At 44.8% G+C, this 23,619-nt stretch overlaps 1 protein-coding gene across 6 annotated transcripts in view; it reads left to right on the top strand.

Annotated features, from left to right (window-relative positions):
- Window positions 1-23,619, top strand: part of LOC307114359 (uncharacterized protein) — a 459,274-nt gene that overhangs the window by 347,846 nt on the left and 87,809 nt on the right. For 2 of the 6 annotated variants that reach the window (XR_013814981.1, XR_013814984.1), the window contains one exon: window positions 958-13,176. The exons of 1 other annotated variant lie outside the window; for it this stretch is intronic. The gene's annotated coding sequence lies outside the window, so the exon portion shown is untranslated. Of the gene's footprint in view, window positions 1-957; window positions 22,931-23,619 lie in introns of those variants that run through there. 3 more of the 6 variants (XR_013814985.1, XR_013814982.1, XR_013814983.1) reach the window with 3 other exon arrangements.

Genomic DNA, 23,619 nt, shown 5'->3' with positions numbered 1-23,619 from the left:
ATCCATTGATCTACTCATTGATCTATCCACCAGTCAAGCTATCTTTTTAAAATAAAATTAAAGGTACATTGCAGACATCAGAACACTTTTCACTTAATACTTTCAGCATTGTTATTATCTAATGAACAAGATTAATGATAAATGGCTCTCACAAGTATACCCAGTACAATTGATGATAGCAGTCTTAGTATCACTGAGTGTTTTTATTTGTTTGTTTTTGGTCCTAAGGCAGCAATGAGGTAGACAGGCAAAGATTATTGTTGCCACTTAACAGTTAAGGAAACTGCGGGTAAGAAGGGTGACTTGCACAAGGTCACAAAGCCAATACATGACTTACACAAGGTCACAAAGCCAATACATGTTAGTGGATTTGAAAATAGGTCTTGTGATTTAAAAAAAAAAAAAATTTTTAATAATATATTTTATTGACTTTTTACAGAGAGGAAGAGAGAGGGATAGAGAGTTAGAAACATCGATGAGAGAGAAACATCTATTAGCTGCCTCCTGCACACCCCCTACTGGGGATGTGCCCGCAACCAAGGTACATGCCCTTGACCGGAATCGAACCTGGGACCCTTGAGTCCGCAGGCCGATGCTCTATCCACTGAGCCAAACCGGTTTCGGCGGTCTTGTGATTTTTAAAGTCAAGGTTTTCTAGGCTGTGCTCTTATACTTTGAAGGAAAGATACACGAATAAGATATCTGTAGGCCAAGTAGGTGAAATAAGAATATAATTAACCCTTACTATTTCAAATGAGGTTGTTAGAATAATTTCAAAGTCAACATGTTGTACAATATATTTACTGAGCATTTTCTATGTGCCATGCACTCAGCCTGTTGACCATGCATTTTTAGCAGACTTGACGATTTGAACTCTACTCATAAGTAATGCTGTACCAACCTCCTTCTTACCAGCAACTCGGAAGACTGACCATTTTACTTCCTTTATTCTCTCAGCTCAAGGCCTGAGTCATTTCATTAAGGGAATGCTCTGCGTTGGCCCTGTTCCAGCCAACAGCTGCAAGGTGCCAGACTGAAGCAGGTGAGTGAAAGTTGGTTTAAATTTAGCATCACAGAAATCTGTTCCTGGGGACTCCTGGGCACCAATCAGTATCCTCAGAGCAGGGTAGTCACCTACACAGACACTAGTCCCAAGACAGAGACCTCCCTTCAAGGATTAGCAAGGGCAACATGGTTTACCTGTAGCCATCATCTGCCTGGTTGAAACATGACTATATTCTCCCACATAGTGATCAATGGGTGGACCCAGGGAGGAACCATATTGAGCAGAAGGAAAGGGAACATACATTTTACATATATTTTTACAGAATCCCATGGCCTTCCTGTAGGAAAGGAGCACTTATTATCCCCATTTTACTATGCGGCAAGCGATCACAATACCAGCTCATTCTGGTTTGTCTGAGAATTTCCCAGGTTTCACATATCCTTGAAATATCTTGGTCCTGGACAAACTGGGATAGCTGGTCACCTGAGGTGGACCTGAGATTCTACCTCCACTGCAAAGAGAATCCTCATAAACTTAGCACCCTCCTGCCACTCATCCATGATATCATCTGGTCATCCAACCACATTATAATTTTAGGATGTTACACCCATTTTAGTGATGGGGAAATGAAGGCTCAGAGAGGTTAGTGACTTGCTCAGAGTCTAGTGATTGAGCAGTGGCAGAGGCAGTTTGTAATCCAGCTGTCTTTGGCTCTGAGGTTCCTCCATGCAACTCCTAAAAGACTAGGTAAAGCCAGACAGGTGTGTTATTTGTGACAATGTTCTCCCATTCAGTTAGTTGCTTTTTCATTTTGTTCATGGTTTCCTTGGCTGTGCAGAAGCTTTTTAGTTTGATGAAGTCTCATTTGTTTAATTTTGCTTTTGTTTCTTTGCTTGAGGGGACATACCCAAAAAGAAATTGCTAAGAGTAATGTCAAATAATTTTCTACCGATGTTTTCTTCTAGGATATTTATGGTTTTAGGTCTTACATTTAGGTCTTTAACACATGTTTAGTTTATTTTAGTATATGATGCAAGATAATGTTCCTGTTTCATTTCGTTGCATGTATCTGTCCAGTTTTCCCTTGTTGAAGAGACTGTCATTTCTCCATTGTATATTCTTGCCTTCTTCGTCATAGATGAATTGACTATATAATCAAGGGCTTATGGTACACCTGAAACTACTATAATATCATATGCCAACTATAGTTGAATAAAAAGAGAAAACACTGACAGGTAGGAAGAAGCAGTGGCTTCTCTGGGAACTCCTCCATCTGCCCTCGAAAGCCCCCAGGATGATACTCTTTTCAGCCCTTAAACTTTTAATTGTGTCTTTCAGCCCCAGGGCATGATGCAGAGCCATGGGGAAGGAATGCAGTGAAGGACACAGGTTAGGGCAGTTGTATTCCAAGGAGCACTCCAAGGAACCAACAGTGGGGTGGTCATTATCGTCAGATGCCCATCAGAGAGGCTGAGCCTGGGGTCAAGGCTCTGTGAAGGAGGGCCAGCTCAAAGAGGGTGGGGGACAGTGACTGAGGAGAGGCCAGAAGGGCAGGGCTAACCCTCTCTTTGAGCAGCAGCTGAGCTGTCCAGGGAAGGTCTTTCCTGCACCTGAGTCTGGCTTGACCTGACAGCCCAGACCAGCTGGCAGGAGCTGAACACACTGGGAGTGTCCCCTGTCTGAAGAACGTCCTTCACAACCATGTCTGCTCGGCTTGTTCCCTCCCAGTGCATTGAAATATATCACATCCGAAACAGGTGGCCAATGCCCTATGTCTAGTCTTCCTCTCCTCCAACATTCACTGAGTGCCCATTGTGCACCAGGGCCCTGTGCCAGGTGCTGGGGCGTGGGAGATGAGTAAAGCATGGCTTTTCCCTGGAAGGAGTGACTCTTCATTGGGAAGATAGATCTGGGAGCAGCTCGTCGTGCTGGGCATAAGAGCCATGGGTATGGGAGTTTCTCACACCTGAGCTCCCATCCTGGCTTTGAGACCTTGGCCAAGTGACTTAAAACTCTCTCTGACACTCTTCTCATCTGTAAAATGAGGTTGATAATGGCACCTCTCAATGGCTGTGGGGAATAAGTGTGATGATGCATGGTCCAGAGCGAAGTCCAATGTCTGTTACTCAATTAATTACTCAATTAATGGTCGTTATTTTTCCAGTTCTGCCACTTACCAACTCTGTAAGTTTGGGCAAGTCAGTGAATCTCTTTATGCATCAGTTTCCCTCCTGTGAAATGGGTGTAATAATAATAACTATCTTATAAGAATGTTGAGGTAATCAAATCAGATAATACATGTAAATCTCTTCGAATAATGCCTAGCATACAGTCAGAATTGAATATATAATATGATTGTTACCAACACGTATAGTAATAGGTGCTATAACAGGTATGGACATAAACTAAGATAGTCTAGGAGAGAATTCTAGGAAAATGGATGTGAAGGCATTTCAGGAAGGGGGCAGCCTATGTAGGATAAAGGGGTTTGAAGATGTATAGCATTCTAAAGAACTGGCTCAACTTGGCAGGCCAGGGCCACAGAATGGGCAGAGGGTGGATGGGCTTTAGAATGAGCCACAATCTAGGTTCTGCCACTTATTAGCGAGGTGACCATTGGAAAGCAATGTCTCTTGTCCAAGCTTCCTCCTCCTCACCAGTAAACATAGCTAACAGTTTCTGCTCTTCTATGTCAGTCTAAGGATGAAATAGTGAAAAACGTGTAATTGCACAGCCAATGCCTGGCACAAAGGAAGTCTTCAGTAGGTCATGGCTGATAATAGTGATTTTTGACTAGCGGATATGATGAGGGTGTGCGGGACCAACGGAAGGAGACATTGTTGGGGGGGTCGATGGTGACCAGATTGGGAGGACCAGTTTATGACACTCTAAAGAATGGGAGACTTTTTCTGGAAACAGTGGGGAGCCCAGTAACCACAACGCCCCGAGGCTCTCTCTTGATGCTACACCAGCGGCACCTCTTCCTGAGCCCAGTTTCTGAGCCCACACCCTCAGTTTGGTCAGAATCTAAATTTACTGTCCTTGCAATTATTCACACTGTGTCTCATTAGCTTGTGAGCAGAAGAACTCTTAGAGGCCCCAACTGGGAGGGGGGCAGGGAGGAAAGAAAAGGAAAAAGAAAGAAATTTTGGCCATAGAGCCTCCCCGTGTTGACTGCAAGTTGCGGGTATTGGCCAGTCCCCCGGAAATAGCTTCTAAGGGCAGAGTTGGCTCATGTGTCTTTGAACGTTAAAATTAGAGTGAACCAAGATTGAATGCTCCCAAGAAACTGACCAGCCTAACATTTTCTCCTCCCTCTCTCTTTTTATAACTATGACCACAGTAGTAATTCAATTGGAAACGTATTCTGTCCCTGATTGCTCCAACTCTGGCACGAGATCATTCCCAGGGCTTGATATTTTTATTAAATGAACGCTGCTGTTATTTTCTGCCGAGGCTAAAAATACATCTGACTGAGCAGCTAGAGCTCAGGGAGGCCTCCTCCCAGTTCTCTCAGAGCCTCGGACAGGCAGGACCAACAGATTGATGGGCCTCCCAATTAATTTAGGCAGCACCTCGTTTCCCAGGAAAACTGCCCCAGATACTAATATACCTGTAAAAATAAAGACAGAGTTCAGTCTAAAAGGACAAGTTAGGGAGCCTATATTCCTATCCTCATTTATTGCCCATCTTTTCCACTTCCAGCTACCACACATCACCATTTCAAAACACTTTATGGACTTTCAAGCCCCCTTTGTGGATGCTGTTCCTTTGCCGAGAATGCTGTTCCTCCCTCTCCCTCTGTGAGTTCATGATTATCTCTTAGTCTTAGTTCAAGCACCTTTGCATTTTCTGAGCCCAGGCTCTGACTGAAATGCTCCTTGACCTGTACCCCCACGCTCCTTCTGCTTAAGCTTGTCAGAACTCACCTTTTGCATTATAATCACTAGCTTTAGATTTGTCTGCGTGTTAGACCTTGAATTTCTTGAGGGCAGGAATTGTGTCCCATTGATTATTATCCCTGAAGCTTCTAACAGTGCTGAGCTCAACAGGGCTAGGACCAGGGTGAGGCCAATGAGGCACTGAGGAGACAAAATTTAAGGAGGCACTTCCTTTCAATGTTGACCATGCACTTGAATGATTCTAAAAGTGATAGCCTCCTTAAAGTTCCCACTTTAGGCTAGTGCCATCCTAGTTCCTGCTTAACGTGGTTGATGAACAAATGATTCTTGAGTGAAGGCAAGTTGATCACGTTTTCCTTTTGGAAATTCTCTCCTCTGTTGGTTTTTATGACAGCACACTCTTCTGGTTTTCCTCTTTCCACTTCCTTCTCTGCTTCCTTTAAAAAAATTTCTTGTTTTATTGATTTCAGGGAGAGGAAGAGAGAAGGAAAAAGAGATAGAAACATCAATGGTGAGAGAGAATCATTGATCGGCCGCCTCCTGCACGCCCCACACTGTGGATCAAACCTAAAACTCAAGTGTGTGCCTTGACTAGGAATCCAACCGTGACCTCCTGGTTCATAGGTTGATGCTCAACCACTGAGCCATGTCAGCCGTGAAAAACTCACTGAGTTTTATTTGGGGCCAGTGTTTGATGACTTCCGCTAATAGGGACCAAGAAGTATGAGTCTATGACCTATATCCAGGCACGTGCTCTAACATGGGGCCTCAGCTTCAGTGTCAAATGGGGAAGTACTGATGTCAGGATGAGGTCCCCAAATGATGTTGTACACAGCTTGGAAATTTCTGACAATAAAATATAAAAGCCTTTTTATGCTGTTTCCGCACCGATTCCGGTTGGTTGATTGGAAGGTGCAGGGAAAACACTGTGAGCTAAAAAGCACCGCTTCAAATATTTGCATGTGGTTTGCTATATAAGATTTCCTATATTTAAGGCAAAAGTTGAACAAAGTCATTAGGATGTGTAGCTGACACATTTAGAAAGTGATGATGTGCTACATGCCAGTGAACACCCCATGCTTTCTGTACCTCTCTAGGTGGACACTTCAGTGCCTGCTCTCACCTTAGTATGACTGCTTGGCACACTTTAGTTGGCATAGAAAAAGCCATTTTATGGTGTGAGTGAACTCCATCCCAGGAATGAGAAAACCCACCTTCCAGGTCCTACACCCTCATTGGTTGGCAGCAGTGTATCCGTAGACACGTCCTACAGGTGGACATTAAGATAAGAGTTGGCGTTGCCTTTCTCTAATATTGTCACCAGAAAATGGAAATTGAGTTAGGATAGCAAGAAGCAGGCTGGGCACAAACAGGTCTTTGATGTCACAAAAAATTAAATCCCTGCAGTATGCAATTATGGGTACTCAAGTGAAACAAAAATATCAATGAGAGAAACAAAATGTTAACTCTGCTTTACATAATTCCCTCAAAACTTGTTCCAGAATCTCACAAGGACTGAGGAATGAGCATCTTTAAAGCCGATTCATTAATTCATTATCTTCTTAACAAGAACCTACTGAAGGGATGAAATGTTCATTGCAATTTCAGGTCCAATGTTAATAGATAGTAGGTTTTGACCATTAACTGTGGTTCAGGTACTTTGTAAACAGACATTCATTATCTAATTTAATTCTTACCACCAACCTCATGAGGTAGGTACTATTATTACCCCCATTTTGCAATGGAGGAAATTGAGGTTTGGCAAGGTTAAGTAACTTGCCCCAGATCTCACGGCTGTTAAGCAGCAGACATAAATGTTGGTCTGTCTCATGTCATAGTTGCTGCTCCCGGGCACTGTCTACTGAAGTCCTTGCATATGCAGAACCCTGAAGCCTTGGTAGGTGCCCAGAATCCCAAGGAATTATTATTTGAGAAGGGTCTTCTCATTCCACTTCTAACCCATGAATATGTTTCCCTTTGTGATCCATAATGAGACATCTTCCTTCGGTAAAAATAGCCCTTACCTAACACTCCTGAGGTTAAACTTTCTTTCTGTGGTTTTTCTTTTATTTTTAGGAAAACGTCCTGGCTCTATAATGTGGCATCTAATGTTCCTCTAAGTCTTTCCCCCATGTAATTGTCCAGTGTGAACGGTGCTGTAACCCACACTCCCCGCTTCAGTCAGACGGGTTCAATCATTGTCCTAGAAACACTTTCTCCTCCTGCCACCCTTCTTAAGAAGGTTCCCGCTTATCTTCCCCATACATCTAGAATGTGTCCAGTAGAGGCGCTCATTTGCAAGGTGCCTCTCAATTCCCAGGCTTTTGTGGAGCCCTAGCTTGATGAGTCGAATAGTGCATTCAATGCCGTCTATAGTCATTCATCTGTGCATTCATTTCCTCGTTCGCTCAGTATATATTGAGCATCTACCATGCGCCAGGCTTTTATGCTAAGTGTATCCTGGTAAACCAGATAGCATTCCTGTCATAGCTACTTTTCTAAGATTATGATTCATCGATGTAAAGGAACAGCAATCTTTTTGATAATAGATTTTTTCCCCCAAGCTTTTAGAATTCAATCTTTGTACCTTTAACACTGACATATAGTAAGTGGTCAGTAAATGTTTTTGAATGAATTTCTGAATGACATTGCCTTTCTATCTTATTTATTCATGTAATTCCTGAGAGGTTTAAAACATGCATAAATCATTGACAAGAATTTTATGACCAAAAATATCACTTGGGGATGGGGATTCACAGGGTTTCACAAGGTGGAGTTTTTTCTCATTATCTTTACCACACTGCATGCGTAACACCCAAAATACGTTATGTGAACATAATAGTGAGAAGCTGTTTCTGGTACCCTTTACTAATATGGAGATGAAAAATTAGAAGCTGGGGACGTTGATATAGCCATTTCCTTTGTTTTTCTATGGAGACTATGGAACATGTTTCTGGGTCATAAGTCCCATGGACTTTGCAGAACTTTGGAGGGACAACTTCATTGTGGAAGTTTCAGCCTCAAAGTTGACTTGAAGTATTCTTCAGTCAACTCAACTCAACTCAACTCAACTCAACTGTTTTTGTAGCACTTGTAACCCTGCACGTGGGGTAGACAATGTACTTTCTGGTAATGGTCTCACCCTTAAGGAAATGGTCTGGTTGAGCATGCCCTAAAGGTGTTAGCAGAAGCACCACACACACACACACACACACACACACACACACACACACACACAGAGTTCCATGGAAAAGTTAAGGAGCACGCTTTGGCTTTACTAACTCCTTAGTAAATATCACAACCTTGGATACTTACTAAGCACATATGCATATGAATGTTGCTGAGAAGTCCATTTATAAAGAAGCCTGCCTGAGTTTGTTTCCAGAAATTATCATACAGACTTGACAATGCCACCGCCCACTGCCATCCTGCTTGACTGGTTTCTCCCCAGAACCCTACTTCTCCATCCACTCATTTAGCCATCTTGCATTGCCTGACACTGTGCAAGACACCGAGGTGTAGGTCACAGTCTGTCTTCAGGAGCTTGTGGTCTCTTGGAGAGGTAGATAAGTAAATGGTGGCTACGCAGGACTGAGATGAGCCTTCTAACGGAGGCACTTGCTGGTGGCTATGAAGCAGCAACTGTTGGCAGTTGCTGGGGGAGAAGTAACAACCAAATTCCTCTGAATTGGAAATTGACCAGGCCAGTGGTTTAGAAAAGAGGATTCCAGGCAACAGCAGGTAGGTGAGAGCCATCAAACCAGGATAATCAAGAAGTTTGGCCTGATTAGGTTGCAGGGTTCACACAGGAAGAAGACATGACAGAAGGAGCAAGACAAAAGTGTGAAGAATCTTATTTCTCCTCTGGTTTTATCTCTTGGTTTTCTAAAACCGCCCCTAAGCCTGAGCCTGGCAGCCCTAGTTTGGATTTTCATATGTTCTTTCCAGCAGCAGGAAGAGGACATTGGGATGATTTAGAATATAGGAAACCAGGTTCCAGAATGGCAGGAGTTGATCAGAACTGGAGACAATTGTAGATGCTCCAGAAACAACCCAAAGAATGATGAATACTCTTGATAACCCATTTAACCCTCTATTAATGATTTGTGGCATAACAATGAAATTCCTGCTTTTGTTCCTACAACACCCTCTTCTCCTTCAGATGTGGACATTGTGTTCACCATGATTCTGCTTGTAAATTGTTGTGAAAATGGTTTCCATATCATAAACTGTCATTATTGACAAGTGATGAAACTGTCCCCAGATTCTTTTTTCTCTGGCTGCTCAAGTCCAGGAAAAAACGACAGCATAGCAAAAAGATCTGGAAAAAAGAAAACTACGAGTTATTTTCCCCTCAGAAGGTCTCTGAGGTCCCTTTAAGCGTTAATGTAATGGTCTCGAATTCTATGGGAGATACAGACATTTGAGGACAGCGGATGTGGAGTAGAATTGCCTCAAAAGGGTATTTATCACTCACTGACTCTGGGAAATGGTGGGCATGTATATTATTGGTTGTTATGACTGGAAAATGTGAGCAATAATTATGGTAACATCCATAGCACTTCCCCTGTTGTGTAAAATACAGATAAGACTTATTATCCCTTAATAACTGGTATTCATGATGGATAGAGTTCTTGGTGGGGCTCACTGAGATTCGGACTATGCTTCTTGTCATCTGGCTCTACTTGTCTGCAGTTAGTTCCAACAATCAATTCATTTATCCATCTGACAAATATTTATTAAGCGCCAGGCATGTGCTGGGCATTACTGTAGGGAACACAAGGATGAATAAGAGCTTACAGTCAGAGGGGAATGCAGATATGAAGTCCATTCAGCAGATATGTATTGGGCGCCTAGCATGTGCTTGGCCCTTGATAGAGACAAATATGCTTGAGAAAAATGATAGCTGATGCATGGTTATAAGTTCTAAGGATACTACTCCATAGCATCTGAGATTCAGACGCTTCACAGAGGAGATGGCATTTATTGAAGAAAGGAGTAAAGGATTACTGAGTGACCAGGAAGGCTATTTTAGGAAGGCGGAACAGCATTACCAATAGTACCGGGGTGTGGTGTAGTGAGGGAATTGCAAGTTGCTGTAATGGCCTCCTTGTGGCTGTAGATATGGCTGAGAGGCTTGAATGAGCCTCCTGTGTGAACTTCAGTAATCTGGAGTGAGATCAAGAGCCACTGGAAGTTACGGCAGAAGAATGACTGCTGCAGTGGCTCATCTGCAATGCAGGGCTAGCAGTGCCAGCATTTGCAGACTTGTTCTGAGCATCAATAATAAGAATAAGAGCAAATATTGACTAAAGGCTGCCTGTAAACCAGGTGCTGCTTTGAATACTGTCCATGTTTTATCTCATTGCGATGTTACAGTAGTCCCATGAAGCAGGGAGTGTGATTATAGGTGAGGAAATGGAGGCATGGAGAAATTGAGCAGATGGTGGTCATGAAATAACTTAGTAGAAGAGTCAGGAATTCAGGCAGAATGAATCCAGGATCCTGCCCTCTTTTATAGTTTATTACATTTTAAACTTAAAATACTGGCCGGTGAGACACCTGTGGGTAAGTGCACAAATCATGAGTATACGGTTCAATGCATTATCCCAGGGGCCGTCAAACTACAGCTTACAGGCCAATTCCCGCCTGCCACCTGTTTGTAAACAAGGTTTTATTACGCTGGAGCAATACCCATCAGTTATGAATTGTCGATAGCTGCCTTTGTACTTCAGTGGCAGAGTTGAGTAGTTGAGACAAAGACGTATGACTCCCAAAGCCTGAAGTATTTCCTGTATGTCTCTTGGAAGAATTTACTGATTCAGCAGTTCCCCACATGCTCCCTCCCAAACACAGCTCCTTCTCCCCAGGATAACCCCGCTCTGACTTCTGACACCGGGGATTTGTTCTGCCTGTTGCTCCCTTTCTGTGAATGTGAAGTCATGCAGTATGTGAGCTGTGCCCTCTCAACTACGGTGCTACGCTCAAGGGCTTGGCAGAAGACCACCAGAAATGGGGGACCAGTGTCATGTTCTCTGGCCACACAGTAGGTGAGCTCCCAGGAGAGGAGGCATGTTGGCCCGTGCTTTGCTTCTTCCAGGAAGAGGACATTTAGGATTCACCATTGATTGGTCCAAGTTGAATTATGGCCCTCTGTGACTACCTACCTGTATTAGTTCCCTGTTGCTGCTGTAACAAATGACCACAAGCCTAGTGTCTTAACCCGAATTTATTCTCTTATAGTTCGGAGTTCAGAATCCCGAAAGGGTCTTACTGGACTAAAATCAGTGTCAGTTGGATTGACTTCCTCAGGAAGAGCCTTAGTTTCCATTCTACACACTCGCCCTGGGTGATACTTTTCACTTTCACGACCTTGGTTGGCATCCATCTCTACACTGATACATTTCAAATATCTCCCTGTGTTCTCCCTTTTCTGAACTTTATACCTGCATCTCCAACTCTGCAACTGCCTCACACCTCCTCTTGAATATCCCCTGAGCCCACCATCTCACAGAATGAATATGTTCCCCCTATGCCCTCCCAGCTCACAAATTGGTACCACTCTTTACCTGAAAGTTAATTTCCTAAAAGAAACCTTTCTTGTTTGTACCTCCTATTTTACCTCTAAATTCAACCATTTCTCTCATCCCGTCCATTCTGGATCCTTAGAATTTTGGGAGTGTATTCCCATCTGCACTGCCGTTGCTGTAGGTCAGGCTCTCTGATTCCTGCCTAGGTTCTTCTACCTGAATCCCAGTCTTGCCCCCTTCCACGTGGTAGCCAAAATGCACTTTCTAAAGCAAAATCTGATCCTCTGCATTTCCAATAGAGAGTTAACTCTCCAGGGACAGGCCTAGTACCTTGTTCACTGTTGTGCTCCTGACACCCAGCAAAGAGCCTGTAACAGGAAGTTCTTAATTAATACACGTAATTAAATGCACCTCTGACCTCTCCATCTGTTACTCGCTCTTCATTCACACCCTCTACCTCCTCAGGCGTTCACTAGGTCTGACATCCTCCATACTGATTTGGGGTCCCCTTCTCCTCCTCTCTCACCTCTACGATTTGAGAGCATCTTCCTTCCAAGTAAGCCGCTCTCTGCCTTCATCACAGTGCCTGGTCCGGCACAGGTTGCTGATATATGTTTGGTGAATAAATGCAAACTTACATGAATAAATGAGTGGAGACATGAGGCTGTCAGAGAACATTTTCCAGAGGAGGCAAACAGGCTTAGCCTATCTGTAGCTTCCAATTGAATTCTGTAGTGCAGGACACGAACAGCTGGTTTGGGCTAGAAAGGATTTGGAAAGTGTATCTGGTTTATTCCTCTGGCTCCAGGTAACATTTTTCAAATTATGGCCAGTCCCGTAAGATGCTCTAGAAACCCAGTGAAATTGGACAGTGACTCACCCTCTATTGGAGATTGACGGTGCACAGTAGCATATGAAAGATGAGACAACTCAATCTAGTTTTCAGTTCTATCCTAATCTTTCCCAAACCTAGGTGCCACGGAGCCCTTTCTTCCCAGTAATATCTGCTTATGTCCTGCAGGTCCAATGTCCTAGTCGTTATCCTTTGGGAGACATAAGCTTAAGCAAACTTTTACTCTTTGTGTGATTCAACTTTACAAGGTGAGGAGAAGTTATTTTGATGAATAGTCTCCCTGTTGTATGAGTTTATCGGGTTCAGAGGAACCTTAAAATGACATATTTTTTTTAACCTGCCAAAGCAGAAGCAGGTTTTAACACTCCTTTTGTCAAAGTGAGCCTCGCTGTTAGTTAGCGGGAGGAAGAAAACAGAGGTAATTATACAGTGATGGGAACTGCTCTTTCTTCCCCCGTTGAGTGCCGATGTCAGTCTTCTCGAACAAAGGTGCTTTGAAATTGTGAATCATAAAAATTGATTTTTCCAACATTGGGGCACAGCTGGGCCCAGTAGGAGGACAGGGGAAGGCAGTTTTAGCCAGAGGTCCCTCATTGTGTCCCTCAAGGACTTCATGCAGCTATTCTGCATGCCGTTTGTTCATTTCGCAAACACACATAGAGCCTCCGTTCTGCTAGGTGTTGGGAATATCCAGATTAACAAAACCTATTTGTGGCCTCCCTGCATGAGTGAAGATTGAATAAACTCATATGCCATTATTGCTTCCATTTTTAGGGCACTCATTATGGACCATGGACCATACCAGTGCTTTCATTGTCTTGATAAATCCTCACAGTTACCTGAGAGATGGTTAACACGACCGTATTGTAATTCCGGACACTGAGGGTAAAGGACTTTGGCAATAGCTACAGTTATTATGGGGCAGTGTCAAAGTTCAAAGCCAGGGCATATTCAATCTATGGCTAATGGCTCGCACGCTGGACAGTGTGATGTCATTGGTGGGAAGTGTAAAGGTTTAGCATTTGCTAAGGGTCAAGGGTGGGCTGGTGTGGAAGAGCCGCCGAGTCCTTGGGCCTGTTTTTTTAGGAACTATCACTCGGCGACAGCAGCCGGAGAGGAACTTCTCCATCCTATCTCAAGCCTCATGCAGAGTGCCTCAGAGCACATTGATTTTTGCGAAGAGTTACATTTCCTGCTGCAGTGATTAGATAGACAGGCTCATTGAAGTCCTATCAGCCAGAACTTGGCTCTGTGTTTTGTTGGTAAGTTTGGGAATCAGCCTTTCATGTCAGCTTTGTATTTTATTTTATTTTTTTATTTTTTTGCAGTGGGCTGATAATTCAGGGCTCTTTGGTTTTCATTTCCTTTCATCTGCATCATTTCCTCGGAGATGTGTCTATTGCCCTCTTCCAAGACAGGTGGTGTTATCCCCATTTGTGACTGGCAAAACTGAGGGCCAGAGGAGCCCAAGGACACGGTTGAAGGCCATACAGAGTAGCACCCCATAAACACCTCCATCCTAGTGCTTGCCTAGTGAGCACTTGCCTGATATACCTTTCTCTTTATCTGTTTCTTCTTTCCAAGGCAGTGAGAATATCTTGAGGGTGGAAGCTAAATGTTTCACTTGTATTTTCCTAAGATGTAGCAAAAAGTCTGGAACATATTGATGTGGAATACACTGCAGAAATGGATCCTTGAGTGGAATCTGGGATTCCAATCCTGAATTTTTACCTCCAACCCTGCACATACTCTGCTTCTCCAGACTTATATTTGCTCTCCCTTGAGTTTGGTCACCCCAATGAGTTATCTTTGATTTTTGTCTTTCTGCCATCTTCCTGATCTGATTGGTTACCAAGTCCTCTTGAATTTCTATTCAAAACACATCCAGAATTGTCTGCCTCTTCCAACTCTCTCAGTTTTACCCCAGTCCAAGCACCATCCTCTCTTACTTGAACCATGGCAAATACTTTCCCCTTTGGTCCCCCTTTTACTCTCGTCCTACGATCCATTTCCCACAAAGCACTTCGTGATGTTTTAAAAGGCAAACAAGACTAATTCCTCTTGCCGGGCTTCATTGCCACTGAAAAGCAGACAGACAGACAGACACAAACTAAAATTTCCCTTTTTGGTTCCTGAAACCTATGACCTGCCTCCGCCACACTCTTTGGCTCTGTGCTCCACTCCTTGCATGATCCATGTGCTGGCCATGCTAACCTTCTTGATATGCCTCAAACTTCCCAAGGTCACATAGCCCAAAGGACCTTGCCACTGGTTGTCCCCTCAGCCTGGAGTGTCTGGTCCCCTCATCCTATTTACATGGCTGGCTTCCTCTTGTCATCCAAATCCCCGCTTAAATGTGGCCTCTTTTGAGAGGGCAGCCCTGATCACCCAGTTCTAGCTAGGCACATGCCTACTCTCTATCAAATTACCTTATTTTTAAGTCTCTCTTTGGAGACAGCACCTATGAAATTTGTCTTCTTGTTTGTTTTTGTCCATCTTTCCACCCTCTGGACAACAAACTTCACGAGACCAGGAATCCTCCTATCATTTTCCTCCCTGTGTCCTGGGATGCCATGTGGGCCCCATGAGTATTTCTGCCCTGGGTCTCACAGGTGTCCCTTCACTCTCTATAGTGCCCATTGGTGCTTCTAGCAGCATAGTCCAGGACCTAGGAGACTATTGTCTAAATTAATTCTTAAACAGCCTGGGATGAGATACGTTATTATCCCCAATTTTATTTTTTTAGAGGAAGCAACTGGCACTTAGGGAGGATAAGCAACTTAAGGTCAGTAAGACACCGTGACCAGTGAGACCTAGAAGGTGAGGGAAAGGAAGGAATCAAGTATAGTTCAGATTTCTGGTGTGAGAAACCAGGGAGCTACTTCGCGAGATGGGAAAATCCAAGGCAGAGTAGGTGTTCAAGGGGAAATCAAGAGTTCTGCTTTGACCATGTTATTCATGTGATGCCCAAAGATACCCTGGTCATCCTGGCAAGAGCGTCAGGCTTTGAGCTACTGTCTTTTAAAATATATATATATTTTTCATTGATTTCAGAGAGGAAGGAAGAGGAGAGAGAGAGAAACATCAGTGATAAGAGAGAATCATTGATCGGCTGCCTCCTGCACTCCCCCTACTGGGGATTGAGCCTGCAACCCAGGCATGTGCCTTTGACTGGAATTGAACCAAGGACCCTTTAGTCCCACAGGCCGATGCTCTATCCATTGAGCAAACCATCTAGGGCTGAGCTCCTGTCTTTAACTTCCAAACATCATGCTGCCTTTCCCAACAGTGTTTTGCATTTTTTTTTTAATCTCCTTCCTTCTCTGCAAGGAGGGTACTCCGTCTAGCCATTTTCCATGCAGCTGGGAGAGCTGGTGGGCCAGGCATTGCTGCAGTCTGGAGATAAGAAAGATAATATTCCAACTGGGAAGTGTAAGTGATAGCCCTTAAAAGAAGGCCAAAAGGCAGATTGCTTTGTGCGCTGATGGTTGATAAGTGGGGCTTTTGAAGGTTCAGGGGCAGAAGTGAATTTCATGGTCAGAATGGGGAAGAGGAACCACACAGGCAGGGTGACCTTCCCCTGAGCCCAGGTCTCTGATAAGAACGTCACCCCCTCATGTGGACCGGCCTTTACAGACCCAGAAGCATTTCACAGCGCTTACCATGTGTGAGCCTCGCAACGACCTGCAAATTGGGATGTCTTCTTCCTGATAAACGTGAGGGAACTGAGGATCAAGGAGTTACCTGGTTGTTCAAGGTCATAGAGTTACAAGTGAGGTGCGGCAGACCTGCAAAGCCGGGCTCCCAGGGAAAGGGCCAGGCTCCACATGTCGCTCCTCTGATGGACACCCCTCTGCCACTCTTCGCCCCCTGCAGAGGACCACCATCCTCTCTCCCTTCTGCTTCTCTGTATATCTCACCCGCCCGGTTCTGGAGCTCCCTTTCTTGCCAAACTACCTGCAAAGCTGAGCTTAGAACCCTTGGAGCCTCTGCTGAAGCGTTAACTACCAGCCCAGCTTCAGGAGAGTTTGTGGAGAAAGGGCATCAGTTGGCTGGTCTTGGGCATGCATGTTGAATGGTCACACCCCTCATAGCTCTATTTCATGTGCTCTAAATGGATGGTTCTCGAACTTTAATTGGCATAAGAATCACTTGGAGAGCTTCTGAAAACCCAGAAGCCTGGGTCCCACCCATCAGAGATGCTGATTGAGTAGGTGTTATGGGTGGGGTGTGCAAATTGGTGTTTCTACATAAAGCAGCTGCTGCTGCTGGTCTAAAGACCGCTTTGAGGAGCGCTTCTCTACAGCCAGGCCTGCTGCCCTCCTGGTGAAGGTCAGGTAGGGTCGATATTCTAAGTGGTATTGATGGAAGTGTCTGTTGCTACAATGTCTCCGTAGGGGAGCAGTTGGCAATTCCAATTAAAATCTGAAAAGTGTGCTTTGACCAACCGTCCCACTTCTGGGAACTTTATCTTAATGACATAATTAGGAATATTAGGGGGAAATTAGAAACAATACAAGTATACAAATACCAAAAAAGGTTAATTGATGACCTATCCTATATCTTTCGATCGGAAACCAGGCATCTTTAAAATATTGGAAGGGGTGATGACAATATAACAACATGTGGGAACCAGTAGTATGACTTCATTTTGTTGTATATATTAAAAAAACAATAATGATGGGATATCAGTTAATTTTTGTTTGAGATTAATGATATTCTCTATTTTTTGTTACCATAAGCAGATAGTATTTAAGTATATCATTGAAAATATTTGTCTAAAATGAGCATAAAAGGGTAAGTTTAACTGAGAGCTCAGTCCTCCATTAGGACCTTTTTCTGGATCTACCATCTTGGCGGGAGCAGGAGTTTGTAGGTGTGGAGGGAGGAATGTTCTTTGCTTTGTAAGAGGCTGTTACAATGTCAGTGAATGGAAATCAGCTGTGTTTGAATCTCAGCAAAACATATTGACGGCTCTGCTTCGGTGGTTTCTGAGCTTCTGCGAGAGTGAGGCTCCTTAGAGAAGGTTCTTGGCACCTTGGGGGTGATCCAGCCAGCGTCTCTCCTCCTCTGGACTCTATCTGTGGTCAGTCCCCAAGTGTTTCCGGAACCAGGGGCTTCCTCTCCTGCAGGAGCAGCGGGAAACACCCCGAGAGTGGCCTGCATGCATCCCGGACCGAGCTCAGGGCTGGTGAGTAACAGAAACGCCCTACCTCCAGGGGTCCCGCCATTTGCATGGGACCTGTCCCAGACAAGCAAGTCGGCCACATCGTTTCTCCCGGCTTCCCTTTGTCATCTCTGTGTGTGCAGATACCTGTCCTGCTAATAGTGCTGCCCACGGAGAACTGTCTGAAGTGATGTGACGGTGCTCTCCCAAGGCGTGGCATAGCGGGGAGCACTTGCTGCCTTCCCCTTCGCGTCCTCCCACCTCCCTCTCCTGCTTGTCTCTCATCAGCGGGGCTGAAACTCATACCACTGTCCCCTGGGGAGCGATGCCAAGACTGATGATTGGGAATTGGGGTCCTTCGCTGCTCTCCCCTCGCCAGTGATGCCTGGGAGAGGTGTGCATCAGGGAAGTTGTGTGGGTGTGCCGCCTTTCACACATCCCCCCTCCCCTCACCTGGCGCCCACCTGCCTAAGGTCTGTTGTTTTCATGCTGAAGTTATGGGTGGACAAAATTGCTGATTTTGCCTGGTTTTTAAAGTGTCCTGTTTCCTCAGCTCCAGAGGAGTCCGTGTCAATACTTTTAGTATGAAAATAGCTTCAGCTGTCAATTGTTTATTATAATGATGCCTCACCTGGTCTCCTTATTTTCAGACTTTCCTTACTTGGTCTTCAGATCTGGTTCCTCATTTAAAATGGAGATGATAACGTGTATTTCCACAGGCCCATCTGGGGGTCGAGGGCGGGCTTTCTAACCTGTTAAACCTGTTCAGATGTTCACTATGGTGATAGCCTGGGTGCCATCTTCCCTTAGTCTGGAAGCTCTGGACGGATAGGAAGCTTCTCCATCCTCTCACTGCTGCATACCCAGTGTCCATGCGAAATACAGACTCATAGTAGGTGCTCAGTTAACATTTTCTGAACAAATGACTGGCCTGAGGTCTTCAGAGGTTAATCTTGACTACCTCATGTCTATTCTCTCTCTCTTTTTAACAAGATTAAAGCTTGTGGCTGCCGACATCCCCACTCCATCCCTTCAAACCACAACTTTCGGCTCCCATCCTAGGTTCTGGGGTAGAGTTTGTGGATAGTTCAGTAGTTTGGAGGTTAATTGGGCCAACGAACACCAGACCATAGGACTTGCAGGAGAATAAACGCATTGCGATGGGACCACTGAGGGCTGATTGAACACAGATGAAACCCCTTTGCTGTTCTCAGGAATAGGAGGGTTTCTGTCTAGCTTCAGGTACATGTGTATTTCCAGAGAGGTGCATGGGGACCGGCCAAGGATGGCTGGATGCAGCTTGACCTTTCTAGGTACAACCTCAGACGATTCAACCACTCTTGGTCCCGTCTTACAAACAGGAGCTGTGTACGTTTCCCACAATACCTCTTGTTTCCTGTAGCTAGGACATGTATTTCTGTTTAAAAGGCCAGGAGGGCCCTGACTCCGTGGGTGCTCAGTAGAGTTGACTGATTAAAGGGTTACATGCAAGAGATACCCTATTCCCTTTCCCTATATTGCCTCTTCTCTCTAGCCCTTAATACCCCCTAACATGCCATCCATTTCCTTTATTTATTTTGGGTATTGCATGTTTTCCCCAAAATTTGTAAGCTCCATGAGAGCAGAGATGTGATTCTTTTTGTTTTTGTTTCTTTCCTCTGCTGTATGCCCAGGCTTAGAACAGTGTCTGGCACACGTTAAGCATACACTAATTATTGTTTGTTTATTTAGTTAAACAATTAATTTGCTGCATAAGTGGTGCTTACTCCTTTATGTAAAACAAAACCAAATACAAACATTTAGATGCATCCTTTTTCTCTAATGGAAATGCCTTAGAATATATTACCCAATTCCCCGAGTTCCTAAACAGACCTTCAATAATAATAAGCAACATCTTTGGTAGTTATTTCACTTAGCAATAAATGCTTTATTGGATTTACTCATTTGATCCTTGTAATAGGCTTCCTCTATCGAAGAAGAAAATGAAGCACAGAGAGGGTAAGTGACTTGCCCACAGCCACACGGCAATTATGTTACAGACCCAGTATTTGAATCCAGGCAATCTCATCTCAGAGCCTGAGGGCTTAACCATTACACTACACTGTTTGTTTCTGAACATGAGTCAGGACTTTTGCAAAGAATCAGTGTCTCCACCCTGAAGGCCAAATCTTCTATCACAATGACTCCCTCAAGGGATACTGAGGCAGTACAGGCTTCTTGCCACACAGACCAGAGTATTGCAGTTCCTAATGAACATTCCTGCTCTTGCATCGTCAGCTGTTACTGGGTGATGTTGTCGGGACTTTTCTGAGAAGTCCTGCTGAATTGATGGTTCTTATCTGCTGTACCCAAGAGCAAACCAAATCATGAAGATCCTGTTTTATACCCCAAGGAGATCAACCCAGTAAATCTTACCTGTGAGCTTCTGGGGAACTCTCTAAACTGGAGAAAATTCAATGCTCTCTGAAGTGCAACCTCTCCACAGACTGAAGCCATTGAGACGATGTCCCCCACACCCTTTGAGGACAGAGGGGCCCTGGTTTTGGGAGGCAAGTGACCTCATCAAGCACCAGCATCTGTGTTGCTCCTGACCCTTTATCCCAGAGCTGTGATTGTGCCCATTGTGCTTGGTTAATATTAAGTGTGTGTATGTGTGTGTGTGTTCCTGGCCTTAAGCACCATTGCTCTTCTGTTCTCATTGTGTCCCAAAAGGGAAGCGATAGGTACCTGTAGATTGGTGTGACACTTGCATCTTATTTATAAGGCACAGAGCCCTCCCCTCCCCCTTGGTGAACCAGAAGAGAATATTCATCATGGAGATATGTCAGGTTTTAAGAATTCCGTGAGGATGAGCAACTCTGTACTAAGCCAATAATATAGATGTTGAAACAATAATATATGTTGTTGACATGAATTAAAGGTAGTGATATGCATGGGTTTTGTGATGGCCAAAAAGTATTTGCCCTTGCATCTGAGTATGTGGTTGGTGGTGGCAGACACATGTCATCGATATGTGTTAGGCAAGATTATATGAACTGGCTCACTATCTTGACCTTATAACCTCCATTCTCCAGCCAACAAGTAAACCACCAACTACATAAAATCTAGGTCAAAACAGATCTATAGCCACTTATTTCTTTTCTAAGCATAGCTTTTTCTTCTTAAGAAATACATATTGACAAGTATGGGAAGAAAATCAATGATCATCAATTTTTTCACTAGTCAGAATTGAAGATCCGTCCTGTAGATACTATATTTAACACTTATTCCACCTTGGGTATAGTACTAAGTGCTTGATTGGATTAGCTCACTTAATCATTACAATGTGAATGTAAAGCATGGATGTGGAAAGCCTTTAGGACAGACCTCTTCCTTACTCGATATTGGAGAAGCCAGACTTGGGGAAGCCTGTAAATTTTTCCTCTGTTCAGGAATCTCCCTCCAGTTTCCATTTTCAAACCTTTAGTTCATCAAATACTGCCTCCTCTATGAAGTCATTCTGATTCCTCCTAAAACACGTGATTTCTCCTCCTCTATATCCTGAAGCCACCTGGTTGTAATCTATGACTTTGATCCTGGTCTACCAGGCACCATCATGCTCTGAGGATGTACGGTGTGCTGTGAGCAAGGGATTTGGAGTTAGCGGCATTGGCTTGATTTTCCTAGACTCTCTGGGTAAGTGGTACTCATCGCAGTATTATCTCCCTCGGGGAGCTTAGGAGACTTAATCGGAAAACGTCCAGACAGCATTTTGAAGCATAGTTTACAAAGTTTGTCGCTATCACTGGTGTGTACACACTTTGAAGCAAGTGCTGAGCTGAGTTTATCCTGTGTTTTCTCTGACACCTTGAGCGTTGCCTGGGACCTGGCAGTTCTACTTGATGTATATCAAACAAATATTTTGGGGAAATGGCCAGATGCCTTCCTAGTCTCCAAGTGGCTCTGAGACATCTCAAGGGCACCCTCCCCCCGACACAGAGGCAAGCTAGACACACCATTGGTTGGTGCTGAGTTCACTGAGGCAACTGAGGCCCCATGAGTCCTTTCGATGGCTAAGAGGACATGAGACTGAGGGAGGTGCTTTTGCCAGTAAGGGGAAGCTAGTTTTTAATACCTTCATGTGACAAAATCCTTGATCATGAGGTCAGAAGACTCAGTCAGATACTCGAGGGGAATGCTGTATATGGGGCAGACAACTCTTAGCCAAGTTTGAGTCCCAAATGCAGACTGCTTGGTTGTTTTGCACTTCTGAAAGGCAGGCTGTGCTCAGAAAGCGACAGAACAATTTCCATGGCAACAGACTGTCTGGTGTCAGGAGAACAGAAGTGGAAGCTCCGTGTGCCAACTCTGTACTTATGTGATGCTTATCACACTGCCTCTCCCACTGTCTCCTCCCCCAGAGAGGGCCTGACCTCTCATCAGACATCCTTCTCTGTCCAAAGGATGCCAGTGTTTTCTCACATCGGAAGGATGAGTGCACTGTTTTTGCCTTGTAAACTTTTTGGTGGGCTGAATGGAGCTGTTACAAAATATTTTGTAAACAGATCTTGCTGGACCTTCGGGGGAGTGACACAGGGATGATGAGGGAGGCAGCTAAGACCTGGGTCTGGGTCTCCTGGGGAAGGTGGCATTGCCACCTACCTGCCTCCTTGCTGCAGGATGAGGGGAGTGAGGAAGCGTAGCCAGGAGACCTGGATGGACCCCCGACTCCAGAAGTGGCTGGGCAGGGTGGGACTGAGCATGAGGGCTGGGCTGTCCTGCATGAGTCCTCTCATCCCTGTTGCTATGGGCATCTTCCTGCAATTGATGGTCCCCCAAAGAAGCTCTGCTCTCACTTTGGTCCCAACCTCTGATGCTTCTCAAGATTTTTCTCACCATGATCTGCGCACTGGAGACCTCCAGCCAAAAACTTAGCTCTGGGCTTTTCCCCCTGCCCCCAGGCTTCTTCACAAACTACGAAGCCCTATAGTGTTGCTCCTTAGGCTTGACCCTTTCTGACTCATCCCCGTCTGCCCAAACCCTAGGCCCAGTGCATGAGGAGAAGCCCAGCTGCCCATGCCTCGTTCCGTACCTCAGAGACTGGGGGGTCAAGCAGAGTCCCCACAAGGGAAGTCCTTTCTACTGCTGTTGGTCAGCAGAATGCCCGCAGGGAACATGTAGATGAACATTTTAGAAAGTGAGTTGGCAGTGATTAAAACTGTTGCACAACTCTGTAAATACACTGAAGATCATCCCATTGCATACTTCAAAGGGGTGGATTGTATGATATCTGAATAAAGCTATTTAAAATGAAGTGAGGTAAGCCTTAGCTAGTTTGGCCCAGTGGATAGAGCATCGGCCTGCAGACTGAAGGGTCCTGGGTTCAATTCCTGTCAAGGGCACATGCCCAGGTTGTGGGTTCTATCCTCAGTAGGGGGGCGGGGGGCATGCAGGAGGCAGCCAATCAATTATTCTCTCTCATCATTGACGTTTCTCTCTCTTCCTCTCCCTTCCTCTGAAATCAATAAAAATATATTTAAAATGAAGTGAGTTAATAGAAAAAACACAATCATATAAAGCTAATGAGATTGCTTTTTTAAAATAAAAGTATTTAGATGAAAGTGGAGAAAATTTAGAGGAAAAGGTTGTATACATCCTAGGACAGGTGGTATGTGGTTGTGATCGTGGAAGTTACGAAGACCTGGCACAGTGGGGAAAGCTTAGGTGTCCTCTCTGGTAAGTCTTTTCTGAACTAACTGCTAGGTGTCCCATCCGCTGTGACTCTCCCCTTACTGTCTGTTTCCATTGTCCTTGTCGGTCACAAAGGCCTTTGTGCTGAGCCCTGAACTTCTCTCCTGCAGCGTCCTCGGCACTTTGCGTGGTGTCTGGCAGGCAGCTTGTGGACTAGAAGTCACGGTTGCTCCCTTGGCAGCATTGGCAGCTTGGGCTTGATAACTCCTGGTTGTGGGGCTGTCCTGTGCACTTCAGGGCGTTTGGCAGCACCCCAGCCTCTGCCACTAGCTGCCGGGGGCACCCATCACAGATGTGACCATATAAGTATCTCCAGACACTGGCATGTACCCCTGAGGTGGGGGGAATTACTCCCAGCTGAGAACTATTGCTCTAAGTCAGTCATTGAACATTCTAGAGATATTTATGGTCACCTTGGATGTGCCAGGTGC

The sequence above is a fragment of the Cnephaeus nilssonii genome, assembly GCF_951640355.1.
Source record: "Cnephaeus nilssonii genome assembly, chromosome: 18".
Taxonomy (NCBI): Eukaryota; Metazoa; Chordata; class Mammalia; order Chiroptera; family Vespertilionidae; genus Cnephaeus; species Cnephaeus nilssonii.
The sequence above is the reverse complement of the archived record's forward strand: the minus strand, read 5'-3'. Positions and strand labels throughout refer to the sequence as shown.